Source organism: Sebastes umbrosus, chromosome 12 (assembly GCF_015220745.1).
Source record: "Sebastes umbrosus isolate fSebUmb1 chromosome 12, fSebUmb1.pri, whole genome shotgun sequence".
NCBI lineage: Eukaryota > Metazoa > Chordata > Actinopteri > Perciformes > Sebastidae > Sebastes > Sebastes umbrosus.
This window is the reverse complement of record NC_051280.1, coordinates 31,277,622-31,299,886: the sequence shown is the minus strand read 5'-3', so window position 1 is coordinate 31,299,886 and position 22,265 is coordinate 31,277,622. Positions and strand designations below refer to the sequence as shown.

Sequence of the window (22,265 nt, the reverse complement as noted above, 5' to 3'; positions counted from 1 at the left end):
GTAAGTCTGTCTATCTATGCAACACAGTGGTTAAAAACTCTGCTCAGTTCTCGGTGACAAAGCTGTTTTGGTGAGGAAAGTTTTAAGGACTGAGGAAAACTGTCTCAGTCTTATATTATATTGACTCCCTGACAAAGGCTTGATTCCCAAAAAAGTTTGCTTTTGGGTCTAACATGACTGTGCCATTACAATAAAAGCATTTTAATTGTTTAAAAAGAAAGTTCCTTGAAGTTTTTTGTGTATACTCTCATATTAGTTTTACAGATTTCTCCATCAGATTTGTATGATACCCTGGAATGAAGACAGGAGGAAAATACTTTGTTCTTGTTTGTTTATTCATCATGTAAACTTTCAGTTTCTTCACACATCGCATCAGTAATCATGTACAGATTCACTTCATTAACACAATCAGTTGGTTTGACCAGAATCTCAGCAATGTAAAGAGAATAATGAATGATCCCCTTAGTGATTATGATCAGGATAACTACAGTGACAAAGTGGTGAGAACAACATACAGTAAAGTAAGGTCTGGTGCTTTCTCTCTTAAGATCCATACAGTGGAACAACCTAAAAATGCAAAGTCAGTTCAGGTAAACAAACATCATCATCATCATGAACAGTGAAACAGGCACAGGAAGGAGCACCACCTGAAGACACTCACACATTTACAGAACAACTCATGAGAAGGTGTCAGAGTACCCTTAAATGACTTCTGTCTATTTCTGTTTACAGAACTCAGCAGTGTCTCCGTAACAATAAGGAAGCCGAATTCCAGCATAGAGAGGCTCAGTGAATGTGGTCTGGACTCTGTGGAGGAGGGTCATGGTTCCAGAGACGCTGTAGAAGGACAGAATACCTGCACTGTGATCCAGATACACTCCTATTCTGGAGGACCGAGGACCTGAGACAGGAGTTTGGACTTTGTTGTGCAAAAATATATAACTATTTTTGTCACATCTTAATGCCCAAGATTTGTCATTCCACCCAAACCCACATTCATCCCAGCCTCCTGCTCTCCTGATACTCTTGTATACAACCACCACATCAACTCCTTCCCCTCCCCTCTTCACCTCCCAGTAACAACGTCCAGTCAGACTCTCTCTACTCAGGACCTGCCAACAATCAGTGAATCTGTCTGGGTGACTAGAATAAGACTGTTGTTCTGTCATTAATATTGCTTTTTCTGTTCCCCTCAGATAATAAACAGCCGTGTGTTTGCTGTGTTTGGATCCAGTGTGATTTCACGTGAATATTGTAAGAATTCAGCTCTGGTCTTGGGCTCTGGTTGTGACAGTAAAACATCCACTTCAGTCACTTTCTGTGAGACGTTTGTCCATTTCTCTCTCAGAACGTCCTGTAGTTTATCTCTGACTTCTGACACAGCCGCCGTCACGTCCTCAAAGTAGCTCAGAGGACGGATATTGATGCTGGATGAGTGTGAGGGGTAGTTGGGTAGAAACTGGTCGTGATCCTCTGTGTGTGACAGCAGCTTCAGCTCAGCGTCCCTCCTTTTCATCTTAGTGATCTCCTGCTCCAGCTTCTCCTGAAGCTCTTTGACTCGACTCACTTCACTTTTCTGCTGGGATCTGACCTGCTGCTTCATATCACAGCTTCTTTTCTCCATGAGACGGATCAGCTCGGTGAAGATCTTCTCACTGTCCTCCACTGCTTTATCAGCAGAGCGATTGACAGCCTTCACCTCCTGTTGGAGCAGCTTCACATCTTTCTCTCTGTCCTGGATCCTCTGCTGGATGTTGAGTCGACTCACCTCCAGCTCTCTCTGCCACTCAGTCCTTTCTTCTTTCTCCTGGAGCTTCTTGGGGGGCTCCATCAGCTTGTGTTTTTCAAAGGCAGGTGATTCATAATGAGGCTGGAGGTGTTTCTCGCAGTAAGAGGCCAGACACACCAGACAGGACTTGAAGGCTTTCAGTTTCCTCCCAGTGCAGACATCACAGGCCACATCTTCAGGTCCAGCATAGCAGCGATCAGCAGGAGCAGCTTGGAGTCCAGTCTTCTTCAGTTGCTCCATTAAATCTGCTAACATGGTGTTTTTCATCAGGACAGGCCTCGGTGTGAAGGTCTGCCTACACTGAGGGCAGCTGTAGATCTTCTTCTCATCCTCTCCATCCCAGAAGCTTTTTATACACTTCACGCAGTAGCTGTGTCCACAGGAAGTAGTCACCGGATTCTTCAGTAGATCCAGACAGATCGAACAAGAGAAGGTTTCCCAGTAAAGCTGAACTCCTTGCAGCGCCATATCCAAACAGAAACTGTGCTCTTAGAGTGGAGCTGGCTGTGGTTTAAAGCAGGAAGAAGAGGGAGGAGTTATCACGCTGTCCAGCAGGAGGAGGTTTTTGATTGGACCACAGCAGAGCGGGGATGGGCCCTGTGTGAGTAATGGAGTTATACCGTTGGTCGGTGGAGATTGAGCTTCCCCATTGGCTGTTATCTCAGGAACAGCATTGCCACTGATAGAAACTAATGCTTAATATAATATAGAAATTAATGACAAAAATTATTTTATACCAAGTATTAAATCAGGGCTATCTGAGGACATGGCCTCGATATTGTTTCTGAACTTTTGGGAGTTTTTAAGGCATATTCTGAGCTTGACTTGCATTAGACAAAGAAAATAATAATAATAAAAATGAATGAAATAGAAAGGTAAAATTAAACAATAAAATCTGAAAAGGTAAAGAATTTGATTTTAAGAATCAAATTGTAGAATTGTAGATAATTAACGACAATATAGAGAAATACAGTTGTAAACATATAAAATATGTCCTCATAGGAGAGGTTATAATTAGGGATGCACCGATACCAGATCGGATATCGGGCCGATATTGACTTAAATAGCTGGATCGGATATCGGCGACAATGGGCCGATCTATTCAATTCAATTTTATGTTAATATACTATATACATTATGTACTGTAATTTTATTATTATGTTATTTCATTAAATTCCTGTTTAAGTTTTGGCCAATTTGTTGCTGCATTAAAAAGGTTTACACTTAAATTCTAATTTTTTTTCCTGTTAATTTTGAAAAATTTTTACAAAGTTGTTGGTGTATGATTTATTATTTTAAGAATAAATAACAATTCACTTAGTTCATATCTATGTATTTATTGGTCACATTTTGTTTTACGAAGTTAGGAAAGTAATGTTTAAGCCAAGTCTGATGTTGCCTCACACTTATGATCCCAGTCACTTCCACACAATGAGGCATATGGCTCATTAAAGGCAGATTCTTTTGAAACCATATCTTTTAGACACAAGAAATCAAATTAAATATAAAAGATTGATATAAATCTGAAAAGAAATCAACAAAATAATTCGAGAAATATGCAAGATTTTCTTGTGAAGTGTGGCTGTCACATTCTCTTTGGTTTTGAGCAAAAAAAATATTAAAAAATGTGTATTTTTGGTATATTTAGACCTTGGTTCACAAGCTCAGTTAGCTACGGTTGGAAAGGGACAAATCATTCAGGAGTGGGACATGGACAGGTTTCAAGAGTCAAAGCACAGGTTTAGCACGGCGGTGAGAGATACTAAACGACTGTACACTGAGAAACTCCAACAGCAGTTCTCAGTGAACGACTCTGCTTCTGTCTGAAAGGGTCACAGATAGATACCAAATGCAAACCTAAAGCCCCCACACTCCACTAACGACTCTGCTTCTGTCTGAAAGGGTCACAGATAGATCACCAAATGCAAACCTAAAGCCCCCCCCCCACCCCACTCCACTAACGACGTCTGCATGGCCAACGACCTGAATGAGTTCTACTGATGTTTTAAAAGACAATGGGACAGTCCTGAACACCGACGACGACTCTCTCCATCCTGGAGAGGGACGTTAACAGGCTGTTCAAGAGAAGCAACTGTACACTACCTGCTCAGCAGCAAACAGCAGACTCTAATCCAGAATGAACCAGATCAGCTGCTTCTGCTGCTCTTTTGTTGATTGATATGAAATGATGAATCTGTAGCATTGATTTACTTTTTAATTTAACTAATATTATCTTTGTATTTTTTCACAACTAATCAACAGACAGCACACTCAAACTTATCAGTTTCATCATACCCTTTAAATTAGTAAAGATTTACTGATAGTTGGAAATAAATTTGTCCACATTAAAGTATCACCTGAAATAAAATCTTCAAACACACCGTGGTTGACCTGAACTTCAGTAGGTGGAAGCATGAAGTAGAATGAGTCCAAAAGAAAACAACACTTTTGTAAAACATGGGTGATTTCAAGCCGAAATAAATAAGAGCAAACTAAAGCAAAACCTCCAGTCAGCCAAACAACCACTAATAAAGACAATAATTTCACCTTTTAAATTTTTAATGATGCCGTCCTAGAAAGGCTGTAAAAGGTAAGGTATCGGAGCAGCCCTCTCTCCTACAACATTATATATACGTGTGAGTTGATGTACTGAGAGTTGTGCACACAGTGTCACCAGCCTACTGACCGACATCCACGAGAGAACTCTCATCCGTAACGAGTTGGTGCAGGTTATGCATGTTCTCCTGCTCATGTATGATTAGTGAATATAGTGACATGGAGACCTGGCATTGTATGGTTGAGGTTAAGTACTGTAGAATAAAGTAACAGTGTGGAAATCACTCTTCTGTTGTCTGTCAACAGAATTAATGAAACTCAGACAATTAAGGAAAAGGGACAAACAATAAATAAGGAATCTATGGACACAGCAGCGGGTGCAAAAGGCATTATTAAGCCACATAAATTAAATAACCTACCACATCTTATAGAATCAACAGCAGAATAAAACATCACCAAAGAAGACAACATGGAGCGAATATAAACTCAACAGCAACTGCATACACATACACACATATTAAAGTAAAGGAGAGCTGCACAGTTTTTACACTATGTATCACACTCACACAGACATAATGCTACGTTTCTATGCAACACAATGGTTAAAAACTCTACTAATTTCTCCGTGACAAAGCTGTTTTAGTGAGGAAAGTTTACAGGACTGAGACTGACTGACTCTAAACATGAACACTGTAGTTTGTGTGTGTTTCAGGAAGAAAACTGTCTCAGTTATTCTCTGATATTAGTTTCCCAGGTTTGTACGATACCATGGAATGAAGACAAGGAGAAAATACTTTGTTCATGTTTGTTTATTCATCATGTAAACCTTCAGATTGTTCACACACCCCATCAGTAAAGTCTGTTAAATGACTCTTGTTCAATTATTTCATGTACTGATTCAATTTATCCACAAAATCAGTTTGTTTGACCAGAATCTCAGAATAATGAATTACCCTTTTGATTATGATCAAGATAATTAAAGTTAATAACTCAGATCTGCCAAACAAAAGAATGTAAATGTAATAATAGATTTCTTTACGAATTTACAAAGTGGTGAGAACAAAATATCTACAATAAAGGAGGTCTGGTGCTTTCTCTCTTAAGACCCGTGCAGTGGAAGAGTGACAACAAAAAAAATTTGCATTATTATAAATATTTAAACATTTAGAGCACAGAGAAGTTTACATTTTCATGCAGAGAAATATCAGTTCAGGTGAACAAAGATCATCATGAGCAGTGAAACAGACACAGGAAGGAGCGCCACTGAAGACACTCACACATTTACAGAACAACTCATGAGAAGATGTCAAAGTACAACTATAATGTTTGATTGACAGCTGATCTCTGAGCAGTGAAGACATTACACAACAATCAGCTCTCAGCAACAAACATGGAGACAAAATGAGTTTAAGAGTTAGAACACAGCATTTAACCCTTAAATTATGTATGTCTATATAATGTCATTAAAGAACTCAGCAGTGCCATAAATGTAATAAACCAAAGTCCAGCATAGAGAGGCTCAGTAAATGTGGTCTGGACTCTGTGGAGGAGAGTCATGGTTTCAGAGACGCTGTAGAAGGACAGAATACCTGCACTGTGATCCAGGTACACTCCTATTCTGGAGGACGGAGGACCTGAGACGGGACTTTTGACTTTGTTGTACAAAAAATTACAATATTTTTTGTAACCAATTTAACGCCCAAGATTTGTTATTGTGTCCAAATCTACATTCATTTGAGCTCCCTGCTCTGCTGATACTCTTGTATGCGACTGATACACAAACTCCTCCTTCTTTCCACTCACCTCCCAGTAACAACGTCCAGTCAGACTCTCTCTACTCAAGACCTGACACCAATTAGTGAATCTGTCTGGGTGACTAGGATAAGACTGATGTTGACTTTTTAATGTTGCTTTTCTGTTCCCCTCAGATAATAACAGCTGTGTTGTGTGCTGTGTTTGGATCCAGTGTGATTTCTCGTGAATATTGTAAGAATCCAGCTCTGGTCTTGGGCTCTGGTTGTGGCAGTAAAACATCCACTTCAGTCACTGTCTGTGAGACGTTTGTCCATTTCTCTCTCAGAACATCCTGTAGTTTATCTCTGACTTCTGACACAGCCGCCGTCACGTCCTCAAAGTAGCTCAGAGGACGGATATTGATGCTGGATGAGTGTGTAGATTCACTGAGAGGTGACAGTGAGGGGTAGCTATATAGAAATTGATTGTGATCCTCTGTGTGTGACAGCAGCTTCAGCTCAGCGTCTCTCCTCTTCAGCTCAGTGATCTCCTGCTCCAGCTTCTCCTGAAGCTCTTTGACTCGACTCACTTCACTTTTCTGCTGGGATCTGACCTGCTGCTTCACATCACAGCTTCTTTTCTCCATGAGACGGATCAGCTCGGTGAAGATCTTCTCACTGTCCTCCACTGCTTTATCAGCAGAGCAATTGAAAGCCTCCACCTCCTGTTGGAGCAGCTTCACATCTTTCTCTCTGTCCTGGATCCTCTGCTGGATGCTGAGTCGACTCACCTCCAGCTCTCTCTGCCTCTCGGTCCTTTCTGCTGCAGCTGAGACGGTGTCGTGGCCTTTATGTCATCCAAAGAGCAGAGATAAACAGATACACTGCTGATCAGTACGACAGAACATCTTCATCACCTCATCGTGACGAGAGCAGATGTTCTCCTGGAGCTTCTTGGAGGGCTCCACCAGCTTGTGTTTCTTTAATTGAGCAACATCATAATGAAGCTGGAGGTGTTTCTCACAGTAAGAGGCCAGACACACCAGACAGGACTTGAAGGCTTTCAGTTTCCTCCCAGCGCAGACATCACAGGCCACATCTTCAGGTCCAGCATAGCAGTGATCAGCAGGAGCAGCTTGGAGTCCAGTCTTCTTCAGTTCCTCCACTAAATCTGCTAACATGGTGTTTTTCACCAGAGCCGGCCTCGGTGTGAAGGTCTGCCTACACTGAGGGCAGCTGTAGATCTCATTGTCATCCTCTTCATCCCAGTGGGTTTTAATACAGTTCATGCAGTAGTTGTGTCCACAGGAATAGTCACCGGCTCCTTCAGTAGATCCAGACAGATCGAACAGCAGAATTTTGCTTGATCCCTCTGATTTCTTGCTGCCGCCATTTCACCTCTCTGTGACAATGACTGTCAAATAGTCTTACTTTCGATGAAGAGAAACAAACTCTGTGCTCTGACGGACAACAAATCTCTGCTCGTTCTGCTCTTGTTCAGTTGCTGCAGTGAATGAGGTTTATCAGCTCAACATTTCACAACATGTTGTTTACACGTATCCTAATACCTGCAGATCTGTGAAGGGAGGGAACGAGCAAATAATTTGATAGGGTGGAGTTCGCTGTGTTTGAGAGCTGGAAAAAGGGAATGATTTTCAGGCTTTACTGCATTCCACAAAGAGTCTTTTTCAAGAGCAAGGTGTGTTATCTGTCATTTACAACATGCAGTAAGAATAGCTGGACTTAAAGCTAGGACACTCAGTTCACAACAGTTATGCATTTAATTACCAGCCCTGACAGCATATTGTTTTCACCTTGTGAGTCTGTGTGTGTGTCATCATGACAAAATGTGGTCCTGGAGACACCCTCTGTAGCGGGAACTTCCACAGAAGCGGTTTTGAGTACTTTGCCAGGTGTTAATATGTCTGTGTGTAGTGCACGTGAGGTGGAGCGAGCTGAGTGAAGGCAGGCAGAGGAGCAGAGGAGCAGAGTACAGCAGAGACTCCGGCCCTGGAGACCAAAGCTACGGTCTCCCCCGCGTCCTCCACCAACAGTGTTTTGCAAGATGGGCTTCAGTAGATATAACTTTGGTGCTTCCGTGTAGTTTGTGTTGGAGTCTGAACAGCGTAGCCCACACGCGAGCGCGCATGGGACACCAACCCGGATTGATTTATACGTGTAAGATGTTACAAACAGTCCCTTTAATTAAACTAATATTATCCTTTTATTTTTTCACAACTAATCAACAGACAGCACTCAAACTTATTAGTTTCTTCATACCTTTAAAATTAGAACAGATTTACTGATATTTGTAAATAAATCAGTTCATGATAAAGTATCAGCTTGAAATGAAATCTTCAAACACACCGTGGTCGACCTGAACTTCAGGAGGTGGAAGCAGGAAGTCCAAAAGCACTTTTGTAAAACATGGGTGATTTTAAGTTGAAATAAAGAAGGGAAAACAGAACTTAAACCTCCAGTCAGTGAGTATCATGACCCAAACAACCACTAATAAAGGCAATCATTTCAGCTTTTTTTTTATTTTAAATGATGCCATCCTAGAAAATCGGTCTATTTATGCAACACAATGGTTAAAAACTCTGCTCATTTCTCTGTGACAAAGGTGTTTAAGTGAGGAAAGTTTTAAGGACTGAGAATGACTGCTCTAAACATGAACACTGTAGTTTGTGGTGTTTCAGGAGGAAAACTGTCTCAGTTATACTCTCATATTATATTATATTGACTCCCTGACAAAGGCCTGATGCCAAAGTTGAAGTTTGCTTTTGGGTCTAACATGATTATGCCATTACAATAAAGGCATTTTAAAGGCATTTTAATTGTTTAAAAGGAAAGTGCTTTGTAGTTTTTTGTGTATACTCTCATATTAGTTTTACATTTTCTCCATCAGTTTTGTATTATACCCTGGAATGAAGACAGGAGGAAACACTTTGTTCTTGTTTGTTTATTCATCATGTAAACCTTCAGCTTGTTCACACATCCCATCAATAATCATATACAGATTCACTTCATCAACACAATCAGTTGGTTTGACCAGAATCTCAGCGATGTGAAAGAGAATAATGAATGATCTCCTTATTGATTATGATCAGGATAATTACAGTGACAAAGTGGTTGAGAACAACATACAGTAAAGTAAGGTCTGGTGCTTTCTCTCTTAAGATCCATACAGTGGAACAACCTAAAAATGCAAAGTCAGTTCAGGTAAATAAACAGTAAATAAGCAGTGAAACAGACACAGGAAGGAGCGCCACTTGAAGACACTCACACATTTACAGAACAACTCATGAGAAGATGTCCAAGAATCACCATAATGTTTTGATTGTCAGCTGATTTCTGAGCAGTGAAGAAACGACACAACAATCAGCTCTAAGCAACAAACATGGAGACAAAATGAGTTTAAGAGTTAAAACACAGAATTTAACCCTTAAATGACTTCTGTCTAGTTCATTTTAACAGAACCCAGCAGTGTCTCCGTAATAAGGAAGCCAAAGTCCAGCATGGAGAGGCTCAGTGAATGTGGTCTGGACTCTGTGGAGGAGAGTCATGGTTTTCAGAGACGCTGTAGAAGGACAGAATACCTGCACTGTGATCCAGATACACTCCTACTCTGGAGGACAGAGGACCTGAGAGGGGAGTATTGATAATGTTGTACCAAAATGTATAACCTATTTTGTTTACATTCTAACGCACAAGATTTGTCATTGAATCAAACAGACATTCATTCGACATTCCCTGCTCTCCTGATACTCTTGTATGCGACCGCTACATTAACTCCTGTCCCTCCCCACTTCACCTCCCAGTAACAACGTCCAGTCAGACTCTCTCTACTCAGGACCTGAGGACAATCAGTGAATCTGTTCTTGGTGACTAGGATAAGGCTGTTGGCGTCCTCACTGATGTTGCTCTTCTGTTCCCCCTCAGATAATAACACCACTGTGTGTGCTGTGTTGGATCCAGTGAGATTTCTCGTGAATATTTTAAGAATCCAGCTCTGGTCTTGGGCTCTGAATGTGACAGTAAAACATCCACTTCAGTCACCTGTCTGTGAGATGTTTGTCCATTTCTCTCTCAGAACGTCCTGTAGTTTATCTCTGACCTCTGACACAGCCGCCGTCACGTCCTCAAAGTAGCGCAGGGGACGGATATATATGCTGGATGAGTGTGCAGACTCGCTGAGTGGTGACAGTGAGGAGTAGCTGAGTAGAAACTGATTGTGATCCTCTGTGTGTGACAGCAGCTTCAGCTCAGCGTCTCTCCTCTTCAGCTCAGTGATCTCCTGCTCCAGCTTCTCCTGAAGCTCTGTGACTCGACTCACTTCACTTTTCTGCTGGGATCTGACCTGCTGCTTCATATCACAGCTTCTTCTCTCCATGAGACGGATCAGCTCGGTGAAGATCTTCTCACTGTCCTCCACTGCTTTATCAGCAGAGCGATTGACAGCCTTCACCTCCTGTTGGAGCAGCTTCACATCTTTCTCTCTGTCCTGGATCCTCTGCTGGATGTTAAGACAACTCACCTCGAGCTCTCTCTGCCTCTCGGTCCTTTCTTCTTTCTCCTGGAGCTTCTTGGAGGGCTCCACCAGCTTGTGTTTCTTTAATGGAGCCACATCATAATGCTGCTGGAGGTGTTGCTCACAGTAAGAGGCCAGACACACCAGACAGGACTTGAAGGCTTTCAGTTTCCTCCCAGTGCAGACATCACAGGCCACATCTTCAGGTCCAGCATAGCAGTGATCAGCAGGAGCAGCTTGGAGTCCAGTCTTCTTCAGTTCCTCCACTAAATCTGCTAACATGGTGTTTTTCATCAAGACAGGCCTCGGTGTGAAGGTCTGCCTACACTGAGGGCAGCTGTAGATCTTCTTCCATTCCTCTCCATTCCAGTGGGTTTTAATACAGTTCATGCAGTAGCTGTGTCCACAGGAAGTAGTCACCGGATCCTTCAGTAGATCCAGACAGATGGAACAAGAGAAGGTTTCCCAGTAAAGCTGAACTCCTTGCAGCGCCATTTCCAAACAGAAACTGAGCTCTCAGAGTGGAGCTGGCTGTGTTTTAGAGCAGGAAGACGAGGGAGGAGTTATCAGGATGTCCAGCAGGAGGAGGTTTTTGACTGGACCGAAGCAGAGCGGGGGCAGACCTTGTGTTAGTCACATTTTACTCCTTGGCGTATCTTGACTTTTTCTTGTGTACCGGCACTTCTCACAAGCTCCTGATACTCTCCTCTGCCCTCTCCATATCAGGTTCTCAGGGAGATACATAACGTCCATTTTAGTTTTGTAAAATAATCTGTGAACTGTTGGTCATAACTTTTTTTAAATTTGTGAACAAATATAATTAATGAAACATTATTTTAAAGTTTTCTGAATCTGCTCTTTTAGGACAAACATGTACAAGAATAATTAAATGTTCAGACGAAGGCTGTGATATGTGTAAATAATAAAATAATCATTTAACTAGTAATAATAATGGTCCAAAATGATGTAAAATGTCATAGTTCTAATTAAAAAAATCCTCCATTTTGGTGGGGGAGACCCCTAACCCAATATCTCCTTGTATCTTTTATTCACTCTAGAAATTCAGAATATGTCTCTATCCTGCTGCTAAAACCTCAATGATACCGAACTATAGGCTACAGATAACACAGGAAAGCACTTTAAGTATTAACACTAAACACACCAGCTTAACCCTAGAATGTTCCAGTGTGAATATTATTGGAGTATTAAGGCCTACAACAGAAGATGCATAGCACAAGTATAATAATATAGCACTAAAACCACAGCTGATTATGACTGACACAGTACAACATGCTAAAAGAAATAATGAATACATAGGAATAAGTCACAAGAGATTGCTGATACCGGCCGATACACACAACAACATGTGAATAAGAGAGAACTAGCACTTTTTTTTTCCACTTCAAGCACTGTGTAAAAATACTGCATTACAACTAAAACATCTGCATTCAAAATCCTACTTAAGTAAAAGAACAAATGCACTTGAACTATCACAAGTGAAAGTATTTATTCTGCAGACAGTTGGGCTCCTGTGACTGATTATTAGACTATAATAAACTATAATCCTGATGCATCAGTGTGCATCATGTTTTAACTATTTTATATACAGTTAGGGAGTAGTCCGGTGGTTCCCAGCCTAGAGGTCAGATCACAAGATAAATCTGAGAGAAGAGGGAAAAAAAAACATAGGTTTTGCTACACAAATTAGTGCGTGGGGATATTGAGGTCTAGAATGTAACAATGGGTCTTTCTCAGGGGACACAAATATAATCTATAACAATGTATTCTGTTTTATAAACTTTATAACCCATATCGTGCTCATTTCCAGGTTTATGCTTGCATTTTATGTTTCTACTAGAACATGTTTACATGCTGTAATGTTCAAACAACTCTTTATTTTCCTCATACTGTCTGTCTGAATATACCTGTATTTACCCTCTGTCTGAAACGCTTCGTTTTAGTGCATTTCAACAAAATTGCAATGAACTGCGTTGCTAGGCAACAGTTTGGGTCCATGTTTATTTCCTGTCAGCTGATATTATTTGCATACACTGCAACAGGAAATAAACTGGGACACATTTAGAATGTTTATGTTTAAAACCATGTGATGATCTAAATATTGTATATTTGTGACATCACAAATGGACAGAAATCCTAACGGCTTGTTTCAAACGCACAATTTCTGAATACGGGCTGTGTGTATTTCTCTGTATATTGAGCGTTTTGATAGTTTTAACAGTATTCATATAGCACTTAAGCCTGCTTTATAATATAAAAGACATGGATATCTCAATTATGGGACCTTTAAATTGAGTCTCCAAAAATCCATGCTCAAAAAAACAATGAGGCATGAGCTTGAAAGTGGATGAGAGTCTTTGATCGTCACATCCTGCTCTAGCAGCTCACATCGCTCCACTGTTATCAACCTTAAACTGGTGCCTGTGGTGTCCCTGCATGGAGAGGAGTTTGGTTCAAATCATTCAAAGTGGAGTTTCCGGAGCTTCTGGGCAGCGAGCGGTCTGTTCAGTGTTTCGTGTTGCCCCTGCAGAGCCAAACAAACGCGCCAGGTTCCTATTTTCAGTCAAGAATGTCATAACAGGAAGGCAGGACTGGAGACTGCAGGAGATCCTGCATCGTGTTAAAAGTGAAGCTCATTAAATCTCGCTGTTGCTTCGCTTATACTTATAATCTTAAGTGATGAATTGAATGTTGTATTGGGTTGTTGGTTGTGCCAGCAAATCATCATGAATTGACATTTATTTTGGTATCTGATGTATTTTTTTTATTTTAAAGTCTAGTTTTGATTCCATTAATTTGAGTAATGTTCATATTACTGTTATTATATTAAAGTTACTAACAAATTATTAAGTAGAATATGTCTTTTCAAGGCATAATTTAATATAAAGAAATATAAATTGTAATAAATAATAGTAATATAATAAAATTATAAGATCATTGAAACAAGGATCTTCATTTTACAGAAGATAAATAAAAAAGATGCTTTTATCTCACGAACAGCATTGGCACTGATGAAATAGAACCCATTTTCATTCACATATCTTGAGGTCAGAGGTCAAGGGACCCCTTTGAAAATGGCAATGACAATTTTTCCTCACCAAAATTTGGCGCAAGTATGGCGTGTTATTTATCCTCCTTCCTGATAAGTTGTATGACATAGCTTTAAAACTGAGCCATAAAAATCGCAATTTGCGTTAAAGAAATTAGTAATTTACGTTAATGCGTTATTATCACATTAACTTTGACAGCCCTACTTTAAAGCAAATAAAAATGGATGAAATAAAACTTTAAAATAAAACAATAAAATGTGATCTGTCATATTCTCTTCAGTTTTAAGCAAACGTGAACAGAAGTTGGATAGAAATCCAATAATGTATATCTTTTTTCATTTCAATATAGACATAATACCCTAGTTCACAGCTAAGCTCAGACAGCAAAGGTTGGAAAGGACATGTTTAAAGAGACAAAGTACAGGTTTAGCACGGCGATGAGAGAAACTAAACGACTGTACTCGGAGAAAACTCCAACAGCAGCAAACGACTCTACTCCTGTCTGAAAGGGTCTCAGATCATCTTCACCCACTTCACCAACGACTTGTACACGGCCAACGACCTGAATGAGTTTCACTGTCGTTTTGAAAGACAATGGGTCAGTCCTGAAACCAACAACGACTCTCTCCATAATAACAAGAGAACATAACGCCCCCCCGCCCACCGCACTCTCTCTCTCCATTCACCCTGAAGCACTGTGCTGATCCAGCCCGTTCTCATTCATAGGGCGTCAAACACTGATGCTTTGTCACGGACGTCTGCGTTTGATACCGCCCAACAAGAGTTGGCAGTGAGAACTGAGGAATATTTAGACCACTAAAAAGACTGTATCATCTGTCTGTCAAAACCCTTACAAAAAAGAATTTTAATTCAAGTTTATTTCATGATGTAAAATTAAGTATAGGTCAAGTATAATTTATGTAATAAGCATAATAATATCAATGTATGAGTAGTATACTTTTAAGTATACTACTTCAATACATCTTGGGACTAAATTGGCCCACTTTTTAGTTTATAAAAGTGTACTTTAAATGTAATGAGTACACAACTAGTTTGCATCCAAGTTGTATTTGTACTGCAACTACAATATGAAACTATACTACAAGTGAACTTATAGGTATACTGTTAATTATATACTTGTAGCCCACTTTTTAGTTTATGAAAGTACACTTTAAAGAATACTCTCAGTAAACTACTAGAATTAGTAGTTTTTTACTGCAGGTTCTTTAAGTAAACGTATAGTGCCAAGCCAATTATACTTAGACTTTTTCTGTATACTTGCCAATGACACTTAGACTTCTCTGTATACTTTTCAGTATAAGCCAAGTATACTTGGACTTTTCTGTAAACTTGCCAAGTACACTTATATGTATATTTGTCGGTATAAGGCAAGTATACTTGGATTTTTCTGTATACTTGCCAAATACACTTAGACTTTTCTGTATACTTTTCAGTATAAGCTAAGTATATTTGGACTTTTCTGTATACTTTTCAGTATAAGCCAGGAATCCTTGGGCTTTTCTGTAAACCTGCCGAGTACATTTAGACTTTTCTGTGCACTTGTTCGGTATAAGCAAAGTATACTGGGACTTTTCCGTATACTTTTCAGTATAAGCCAAGTATACTTGACTTCTCTGTATGCTTGCCAAGTATACTTAGACTTTTCTGTATACTTGTTGGTATAAGTCAAGTATACTGAAGTATAATCTGATAAGTACATAAAAAGTAATCTGAATGCATATTATGCATACATACGTTTTAAAAGAAGTATACTAATAGCATACTTGAATAAACTTCTTCTTTGTAAGGGAAAATCTGAGCCAGGACAGCAGCTCTCTGCTAAGCTTTAAGTCTGAAGGATGGTTGGTAAGACTGGAGGAGAACGTTACAGCTACTCTCCATAGTTTCTACTTATTCTGCTCGACACTGTGTGCAGGACTCAGGAGCAACAACCAGATGTGTGATGTTGTGCTCGTCTGCCTGAACTGAAATCTTACAGACTTGGTTCACTGAAACTAAGCAGGCACTGACTCTCTTCACTTGCTGTGCATCACTCATCTGCTGTGAGCTGCTCTCCAGAATCCCACCGATGGATTGGATTTCCTTTTAATTGTGGCTGCAGGCGCTCACTCTTTGTTGTATCAGACAGGCTAAACCGACTGTGGCAGTAAAACAGCCTTTTGTTTTCAATAAACCCATCAGACATGCCACTGTTAATAACGTAGTAACCCAGTGTAATGTTTAAGCCAGATCTGATAAAAATGATTCCTTCATAGTTTAGCAAAGTTTTCTAAAACTACTTTAAAAGTCCAACATATATTTCAACCACTAACAGAAATACTCGAGGAAAACTGTTTTGAGAAAGTTACTTTCTAACTCTTTTCAATTCACTTCCCCTCCCCCCATTTTACTTTACTTTAATACAGACCACAATTACCATGCCCACCATGTTCTATCTAGAGACACCGACGAGCAGTTATCACCTCATTTTCACCATTTGTTTTACCACTTTCATCTCCTTCGGATTTTAACAGACAAACCAGATTACAGGGAAAATGGAGGAGCATGGATGCCTTTAGTGACACCATTAGATAAAAGGTGTCTTATAATCCATTGTATCTAATGCAGTTAAACTGTACATGAAGAGTCTTATTAAACCTTATATGGCATTCAAGTCAGATGTTTTCCACAGACTCATGGGAAAGAACAGGAAAAAGCCGACATGGTCTCATTCACAGGGTGTTAAATACAACACAAGGCACGCTTTAGTTAATGTAACTACAATGTAAACCCATATGAGTCAATGTTAAACGCTCAGAGAAAGTGCTCCGGGAGTGTGTTGACATAGTTTAAAGACCGACAACAAAATAAAGAAATATATATACGTATATACAGTATATAGTAGTTGGCTAATGTAGCCTTGAGTTGCTAGACTTAAAGGGATAGTTTGAGTTTTTGTTTTGAAGTGGGGTTGAATGAGGTATTTTTCCATAGTAGGTGTATTACCTACAGTAGATGGTGGTCCACATCACTGTATTGCTTTGATCCGGTGTCGGTTATTCCTGTCTGTTTCTCCAAGCTAAGGGCGTGTCGACCGTCATCTACTGTAGGTAATACACCTACTATGGATAAGCCCCCACTTCAAAACACTATCACAAGTATATCTTAGATGTGGAGCGGGCTACAGGTCTGGTAAACTCACTCCTCTCTAACTCCACACCTCCAGATTTTTTTCATTTTCAAACTTAGTGTTAGTTCGGGCTTAAAATAACTACAGTTATGGTTAAAAGAAATCAATGTAACCATCACCCTGTTACATCCTGTATCCCTGCATATTAGTCCCGGCCAGAAACTCCCTCTGGTCAGAGAGAAACTTCTGTCTCATCTGAACCAGTCCACAGAATTGGACCTGACCTCAACGAGGTCCAACATTTGGCTCCGTGGCCTCCCAGCATGGCTCTTTAATCAGCTCATCAGCAGACCACACAAAGCAGACAGCTACTGTATAGGATCAGCACTGTGCCCGTTAATTGCAGAATTAGTGTCTCGTTCCAAGAATATGCTGGTTAAGGTCAGTGACCTGTAAACTTTAGAAGCCACTGACATGCTCTCAGCTTGTTTACATCCCTTTGAGACATGTAAACAGTTCACTGTAGGTTCAGTGTGGATACGATAACTGTCATGACAGATAACCATGGTGGCGTCAGGTTTTACATGCTGGGGACACACAATGAACCATTCTCTTGTGGAGCATTACCCATCCGTGCATGATATTCTCTCTGTTTAGACCCCTATAGCGAGAGGAACATCTTCATTATTGATGACAGGATGCAGAATGTCAAGAATTCCTCATGGGCACCAAACTGGAACGTGACTGGAGCTGCCAGAGGAGGTATCAGCCTTGAACGCATGCACTCACACTCACCATCTCTATGCAGAAGATATGCCTCTTTTTTTAGATTTAAATACTAAAAGGGAATTGTTGAGGCTGTCTCTCTCTCTCTCTCTCTCTCCTCTCTCTCTCTCTCTCTCTCTCTCTCTGAGCCAACTGAATTCAATCCCAGCATCCCTGTTGTCATGGTGACAAAGTGTAGCATGTGCTTCAGTATTGTTCCAGAGACTAATTCTCCTCTTGGCAGCGGTGGAGGAAGTTAGTAATAACTTTATTGATACAGAACTTTTCGGCAGGACGACATCGTTTGACAGTGACTTCCAAAACAAGTCACTGTTGGAAAATAAATGTGTTTAATGACAACACAGTCTCATGTCAGTTCATACCACAGTTATGAAATGTAATATATTTGATTCGTGAACATAGACACGAATTTCCCTTTTTTTCATGACGCTCAGCACGACTTTCAACAACGTATTTTTGTGTGTTTTCCTACGAATGTCCAGCAACACATGATGCAATTTTAGCTCCAGTCTTTTTGAAATAAAACCACTTAGTTAGGTTTAGCTCATGCATTAGCTGAGGCCGCAATGACGGCAGTGGTTGTCCTTCCTTCATCCGTCAGCTTGGTTCTTGGGGTTCCCCACACAGAACAAAGTGTCAAAAGCTTTCACAGGGTCAGTTTCTGTAGTAGCAGACCATCACAAAGACGGTTTCCATTTGCAGTTCAGTCAGTCAACTCACTGGAATAGATTATTTATGTACAGCATTTATGGTTTGGTGTTCAGGTTCCCAACAGGGAAACATCAGGCTCAGCTCAGCTGGGAGCCACATTTTCTAACTCCCCCGCCCCTAGAAGGAAGCTAGACTGGGAGCCTACAGGTGGATGCTGGGTAGAGGGTGCTGACAGCAGCAGGCGGCAGCCAGCAGCAGCTTTCAGGAGGGATGGATGGGTAGATGGGTGGGTCAAACAAACACAGAACTTTCACCCAGGAGACCGCTGTTCATGTCCCGTGTGAAAGCAAAAGTCACCGTTGACTTATTTGACCTTACTTAAGTAAGGAGCGCGTCAGGAGAGTGTGGCGGCTGCGTCGCGTGGTGGCTGCGTGACGGCTGTGTTTCTGCTGCTGCTGTCAGCCCTTTCTTTCTGCATAGAGTTTGCCTTTTAATGGCCATTTAACTTCATGATAAATATAATTTATATTTATTTTAGACAGAGAAAGGTTCAGAAACGTGTGTGGTAATTAGTAAATAATAGTAATAATCCACAATTAAAACTCCGTACTATATTCATTCATTGAGCTCTCCAAGTCACTCTATGTTCTAGAACACTGTCCGGCACATATTTCAGAATAAAAGCCTCGTGTTAACAAATGAAGGAATTCTATACAAAGAAAAAACGCTTGAGGGCTTTTATTTCGAAATGAAAGCAGGAAGTGTTGATTTAAACCCCAAACCCCAAACTTTATCAATTCATGAAGCTCTCAAAATGCTCTGAGGGCTTTTATTTTGAAATGAAAGCAGGAAGTGTTGATTTAAAATAAGTCTTTACTTTTTTTCATCTCCGTAACATATTCTACAGATAGACATCAAAACTGTAGTAAAGTCTTGCTGGTATGAAGTTAATATACTGTCAATAGATCACCTTCCCTGTCTGTTGCAGCTGAGAAAATAGGCGAGCCCTCTATCCTATAAAATAGACGCGCGTCTCATGCGGGCAGTGTGGCTGCTCTAACCTGTTAACATGGACGCCGAAATAAAAAACAACACGCCACGCAGCCGCCACGCGCTCCTGACGTTGGTAGTATGTCCACTACTTTATGGCTATATCTTACGAATGAGCATTCCGTAAGATATCATACGAACCCTTGTATGAGGCTACGTTGCACAGACAGAACTAATCTGGTCCATTAATACTCAATATGCCTCCCTTGAGAATAAACTAATTTTCAGTCATTTGTTGTATCGCTGATTGTGTTTATCTGCTGATGTCAAGCTGTGCACATTACTGTCATCACTGGTTTCTCACAGCATGTTCCTCTTTATCAGAGTTTCTATTGGTTTTTCTGTAAATGGGTGACAAGGCGAGTTGAATTTTAATGGTTGACTGGGAGCATTGACTATATATCCTTCATGGTGTGTTGGTTCAAACCTGTTTTTATGTGCATGCAGGTCATGCATCTGCTGCTCTGGAAAGCACTTTGCGATGACCTCTTTTTTGAAAGTATTAATTAATGACAGAAAATACAAAAATTATACGGTCACAGCTGTAAATTAGAGCTAAAAATTGACCATTTTCATTCTGAGTAGAGTCACGTCCAGAGTGATGCGTAGATGGTGGAACAGAAAACACAAAGGCACTTTCATAAACTTTATAGGGCACGTCTTTCCACAGAGAACAGAATATCTTGAGAGCTTCCAGCCAGGAAATACTAATTTGCTGTCAGGCAGCTGTGAGGGAGCATCATAATCGTAGAAAAAAAGATTATTTCATGTGTGACAGCGACAGTGAGTGGTGATGTTATCCTGAGGACGTCAGCTAGGCTTGTGTGTGTGTGTGTGTGTGTGTGTGTGTGTGTGTCATCTGAAGACATTTGATTCTAACACGACATGACACAAGAATCCAGCCGCCCTGTTACAACATGGATTTCACATGTAGCGGTGAAATCCAGATAGTCGATTGAGTGTCGTCTGCCATACAGTTTTAACACCCCCTTCCGCAGTTAATATAGTCCTGTACACAGATCACTACACCAGTGGTTAAAGGAATAGTTTGAAATACAAAGCTAGCGGCTGCAGCTGTGTCAGAAGTCACTCCCTCGTGCACCCTATATACCACAAACTAACATGTTTACTGTATAAATAATAAGTGAATAAATAGTAAAATTGGATTTTGTCATTGCCAATTTAATGTTTGTATATAGTATTTCTGTCAATTGATTAAATACGTTTTTTTTTATCTGTTCAAAATGTACCTTAAAGGGAGATTTGTCAAGTATTTAATACTCTTATTAACATGGGAGTAGACAAATATGCTGCTTTATGCAAATGTATATATATATTTATTATCTGATATCAATTAACAACACAAAACAATGACAGATATTGTCAGAAACCCTCACAGGTACTGCATTTAGCATAAAACAATATGCTCAAATCATAACATGGCAAACTGCAGCCCAACAGGCAACAACAGCTGTCAGTGTATCAGTGTGCTGACTTGACTATGACTTGCCCCAAAACTCCATGTGATTATCATAAAGTGGGCATGTCTTTAAAGGGGAGACTCGTGGGTACCCATAGAACCCATATACATTCACTGATCTGGAGGTCAGAGGTCAAGGGACCCACTTGAAAATGGCCATGCCAGTTTTTCCTTGCCAAATTTAGCGAAAGCTAGTATGACATGGTTGGTACCAATGGATTCATTAGGTTTTCTAGTTGATATGATGCCTGTTTCTGCAATCTAGGCTTAAACTGAGCCTACAGCCTAAAAATCACAATTAGTGGCGTTGAAAGGAATTTCCGTTAATGTGTTTAAGAAAATCTAAATATGAAATCAATAAGAATTGTTGACTTCTTAATCATTTTGTTGAAAAAGATTCATATACTCAAGTTTGTTTTTTTCTCTCTGTGATGTCAAATCCTTTGACACTATTTCAAAGTTCCACATGAAAATATAATAATATTCAGAAATGCAAAGGTCTCCATGTAATTTTCAGTGCAGCTGAACCTTTCAACTTGATCATTTGAAATTCTGTTCAGGTTGCAAACGGCTGGCAGAGATCCTTGAAGAAAGGACGTGTTGTGCTCATTTGTTGTCGAGTAAGAGCTCAACAAAAGCTCAGAAACAGGAAATCAATTTGAATTTCATTTGAATCGATGACGGTTCGGAATGATTGACGGCGGCCCCGATTGTTGCAGATTTACCACCACGTCTTGGCTTTTGTCGGCTGAGGCGGAGTGACAGCTCACCCTCCCGACGCCTCTGGTTGTTACCGTAATGCCGCGCTCCACCGATGACCCCTGAACCCCGGCGACGTCAAGCCTCCACCGACCACCACTTGCCCCACGCTGCGCTGTCAGTCTTATATCACCCGTTCCCCTCAGTTATACACACAAACACATGCCGTGGCGTCCCCTCACAGCTCTCTCAGACACAATCTCACCATATTCAAGTGACTGGTAGAGGACACATCAGAAAGAACAAATGAAGAAAAACAATCCGAGTGCTGTGCTCAAGGCTTGGACCCAAACACAGGTAAGGATGATGGCGACAGCCGGCAGAGTTTCAATGATTTTATAACGAAAAACTTAGAATGCAGAACAAAAATGCAGCTGATCCGGCAGAAACGTCAGCAGAGTCAAACCAATTCATTAAAAGTTTGGTCACAAATGGATAAAATTAATAATCTTTATTGTCCACAAATGTGGAAAATTAACCTTCGCTTTACAGTTTGGTTAAAACACATCATAGTGAATCACAATAAATACAATAAATAGCAAGACATGCAAAGTGCTGACTACAATAATGTGTGAATGGTGTTTATGAATTTAGTAAAGTTATTGCATTTAGTAAAGACTTTTTGTAAATGTTCTTGGTTGCTGCGGCGGATCTGTAGCGTCTTCCCGAGGGCAGTTTTATAAACTCTTTAAAAAGAGGATGAACGGGATCAGACACAATTTGTCAGGCTTT

At 40.3% G+C, this 22,265-nt stretch overlaps 1 pseudogene; it reads right to left on the bottom strand.

Moving 5' to 3' along the window:
* Nucleotides 1-326: 326 nt before the first annotated feature.
* On the bottom strand, nt 327-11,353 carry LOC119499279 (annotated as a pseudogene).
* Nucleotides 11,354-22,265: the final 10,912 nt, after the last annotated feature.